Source organism: Schistocerca gregaria, unplaced genomic scaffold (assembly GCF_023897955.1).
Source record: "Schistocerca gregaria isolate iqSchGreg1 unplaced genomic scaffold, iqSchGreg1.2 ptg000387l, whole genome shotgun sequence".
NCBI lineage: Eukaryota > Metazoa > Arthropoda > Insecta > Orthoptera > Acrididae > Schistocerca > Schistocerca gregaria.
Window position 1 is genome coordinate 418,579 of NW_026061829.1, and position 4,367 is coordinate 422,945.

Here is a 4,367-nt window from a genome sequence, read left to right on the forward strand (position 1 = left end):
GGTCGGGCACACAGTTTTAATCTGCCAGGAAGTTTCATATCAGCGCACACTCCGCTGCAGAGTGATAATCTCATTCTGGAAACATCCCCCAGGCTGTGGCTAAGCCATGTCTCCGCAATATCCTTTCTTTCAGGAGTGCTAGTTCTGCAAGGTTCGCAGAAGAGCTTCTGTAAAGTTTGGAAGGTAGGAGACGGATACTGGCAGAAGTAAAGCTGTGAGTACCGGGCGTGAGTCGTGCTTCGGTAGCTCAGTTGGTAGAGCACTTGCCCGCGAAAGGCAAAGGTCCCGAGTTCGAGTCTCGGTCGGGTACACAGTTTTAATCTGCCAGGAAGTTTCATATCAGCGCACACTCCGCTGCAGAGTGATAATCTCATTCTGGAAACATCCCCCAGGCTGTGGCTAAGCCATGTCTCCGCAATATCCTTTCTTTCAGGAGTGCTAGTTCTGCAAGGTTCGCAGAAGAGCTTCTGTAAAGTTTGGAAGGTAGGAGACGGATACTGGCAGAAGTAAAGCTGTGAGTACCGGGCGTGAGTCGTGCTTCGGTAGCTCAGTTGGTAGAGCACTTGCCCGCGAAAGGCAAAGGTCCCGAGTTCGAGTCTCGGTCGGGCACACAGTTTTAATCTACCAGGAAGTTTCATATCAGCGCACACTCCGCTGCAGAGTGATAATCTCATTCTGGAAACATCCCCCAGGCTGTGGCTAAGCCATGTCTCCGCAATATCCTTTCTTTCAGGAGTGCTAGTTCTGCAAGGTTCGCAGAAGAGCTTCTGTAAAGTTTGGAAGGTAGGAGACGGATACTGGCAGAAGTAAAGCTGTGAGTACCGGGCGTGAGTCGTGCTTCGGTAGCTCAGTTGGTAGAGCACTTGCCCGCGAAAGGCAAAGGTCCCGAGTTCGAGTCTCGGTCGGGCACACAGTTTTAATCTGCCAGGAAGTTTCATATCAGCGCACACTCCGCTGCAGAGTGATAATCTCATTCTGGAAACATCCCCCAGGCTGTGGCTAAGCCATGTCTCCGCAATATCCTTTCTTTCAGGAGTGCTAGTTCTGCAAGGTTCGCAGAAGAGCTTCTGTAAAGTTTGGAAGGTAGGAGACGGATACTGGCAGAAGTAAAGCTGTGAGTACCGGGCGTGAGTCGTGCTTCGGTAGCTCAGTTGGTAGAGCACTTGCCCGCGAAAGGCAAAGGTCCCGAGTTCGAGTCTCGGTCGGGCACACAGTTTTAATCTGCCAGGAAGTTTCATATCAGCGCACACTCCGCTGCAGAGTGATAATCTCATTCTGGAAACATCCCCCAGGCTGTGGCTAAGCCATGTCTCCGCAATATCCTTTCTTTCAGGAGTGCTAGTTCTGCAAGGTTCGCAGAAGAGCTTCTGTAAAGTTTGGAAGGTAGGAGACGGATACTGGCAGAAGTAAAGCTGTGAGTACCGGGCGTGAGTCGTGCTTCGGTAGCTCAGTTGGTAGAGCACTTGCCCGCGAAAGGCAAAGGTCCCGAGTTCGAGTCTCGGTCGGGCACACAGTTTTAATCTGCCAGGAAGTTTCATATCAGCGCACACTCCGCTGCAGAGTGATAATCTCATTCTGGAAACATCCCCCAGGCTGTGGCTAAGCCATGTCTCCGCAATATCCTTTCTTTCAGGAGTGCTAGTTCTGCAAGGTTCGCAGAAGAGCTTCTGTAAAGTTTGGAAGGTAGGAGACGGATACTGGCAGAAGTAAAGCTGTGAGTACCGGGCGTGAGTCGTGCTTCGGTAGCTCAGTTGGTAGAGCACTTGCCCGCGAAAGGCAAAGGTCCCGAGTTCGAGTCTCGGTCGGGCACACAGTTTTAATCTGCCAGGAAGTTTCATATCAGCGCACACTCCGCTGCAGAGTGATAATCTCATTCTGGAAACATCCCCCAGGCTGTGGCTAAGCCATGTCTCCGCAATATCCTTTCTTTCAGGAGTGCTAGTTCTGCAAGGTTCGCAGAAGAGCTTCTGTAAAGTTTGGAAGGTAGGAGACGGATACTGGCAGAAGTAAAGCTGTGAGTACCGGGCGTGAGTCGTGCTTCGGTAGCTCAGTTGGTAGAGCACTTGCCCGCGAAAGGCAAAGGTCCCGAGTTCGAGTCTCGGTCGGGCACACAGTTTTAATCTGCCAGGAAGTTTCATATCAGCGCACACTCCGCTGCAGAGTGATAATCTCATTCTGGAAACATCCCCCAGGCTGTGGCTAAGCCATGTCTCCGCAATATCCTTTCTTTCAGGAGTGCTAGTTCTGCAAGGTTCGCAGAAGAGCTTCTGTAAAGTTTGGAAGGTAGGAGACGGTTACTGGCAGAAGTAAAGCTGTGAGTACCGGGCGTGAGTCGTGCTTCGGTAGCTCAGTTGGTAGAGCACTTGCCCGCGAAAGGCAAAGGTCCCGAGTTCGAGTCTCGGTCGGGCACACAGTTTTAATCTGCCAGGAAGTTTCATATCAGCGCACACTCCGCTGCAGAGTGATAATCTCATTCTGGAAACATCCCCCAGGCTGTGGCTAAGCCATGTCTCCGCAATATCCTTTCTTTCAGGAGTGCTAGTTCTGCAAGGTTCGCAGAAGAGCTTCTGTAAAGTTTGGAAGGTAGGAGACGGATACTGGCAGAAGTAAAGCTGTGAGTACCGGGCGTGAGTCGTGCTTCGGTAGCTCAGTTGGTAGAGCACTTGCCCGCGAAAGGCAAAGGTCCCGAGTTCGAGTCTCGGTCGGGCACACAGTTTTAATCTGCCAGGAAGTTTCATATCAGCGCACACTCCGCTGCAGAGTGATAATCTCATTCTGGAAACATCCCCCAGGCTGTGGCTAAGCCATGTCTCCGCAATATCCTTTCTTTCAGGAGTGCTAGTTCTGCAAGGTTCGCAGAAGAGCTTCTGTAAAGTTTGGAAGGTAGGAGACGGATACTGGCAGAAGTAAAGCTGTGAGTACCGGGCGTGAGTCGTGCTTCGGTAGCTCAGTTGGTAGAGCACTTGCCCGCGAAAGGCAAAGGTCCCGAGTTCGAGTCTCGGTCGGGTACACAGTTTTAATCTGCCAGGAAGTTTCATATCAGCGCACACTCCGCTGCAGAGTGATAATCTCATTCTGGAAACATCCCCCAGGCTGTGGCTAAGCCATGTCTCCGCAATATCCTTTCTTTCAGGAGTGCTAGTTCTGCAAGGTTCGCAGAAGAGCTTCTGTAAAGTTTGGAAGGTAGGAGACGGATACTGGCAGAAGTAAAGCTGTGAGTACCGGGCGTGAGTCGTGCTTCGGTAGCTCAGTTGGTAGAGCACTTGCCCGCGAAAGGCAAAGGTCCCGAGTTCGAGTCTCGGTCGGGCACACAGTTTTAATCTGCCAGGAAGTTTCATATCAGCGCACACTCCGCTGCAGAGTGATAATCTCATTCTGGAAACATCCCCCAGGCTGTGGCTAAGCCATGTCTCCGCAATATCCTTTCTTTCAGGAGTGCTAGTTCTGCAAGGTTCGCAGAAGAGCTTCTGTAAAGTTTGGAAGGTAGGAGACGGATACTGGCAGAAGTAAAGCTGTGAGTACCGGGCGTGAGTCGTGCTTCGGTAGCTCAGTTGGTAGAGCACTTGCCCGCGAAAGGCAAAGGTCCCGAGTTCGAGTCTCGGTCGGGCACACAGTTTTAATCTGCCAGGAAGTTTCATATCAGCGCACACTCCGCTGCAGAGTGATAATCTCATTCTGGAAACATCCCCCAGGCTGTGGCTAAGCCATGTCTCCGCAATATCCTTTCTTTCAGGAGTGCTAGTTCTGCAAGGTTCGCAGAAGAGCTTCTGTAAAGTTTGGAAGGTAGGAGACGGATACTGGCAGAAGTAAAGCTGTGAGTACCGGGCGTGAGTCGTGCTTCGGTACCTCAGTTGGTAGAGCACTTGCCCGCGAAAGGCAAAGGTCCCGAGTTCGAGTCTCGGTCGGGCACACAGTTTTAATCTGCCAGGAAGTTTCATATCAGCGCACACTCCGCTGCAGAGTGATAATCTCATTCTGGAAACATCCCCCAGGCTGTGGCTAAGCCATGTCTCCGCAATATCCTTTCTTTCAGGAGTGCTAGTTCTGCAAGGTTCGCAGAAGAGCTTCTGTAAAGTTTGGAAGGTAGGAGACGGATACTGGCAGAAGTAAAGCTGTGAGTACCGGGCGTGAGTCGTGCTTCGGTAGCTCAGTTGGTAGAGCACTTGCCCGCGAAAGGCAAAGGTCCCGAGTTCGAGTCTCGGTCGGGCACACAGTTTTAATCTGCCAGGAAGTTTCATATCAGCGCACACTCCGCTGCAGAGTGATAAACTCATTCTGGTGATTTGTACTGCTCCTAACTGGCTATTACATCAACTTAGAAGCTTAATCTGTGTTCTACTATGGTGCTTTTAGTGTCTCCGCATACC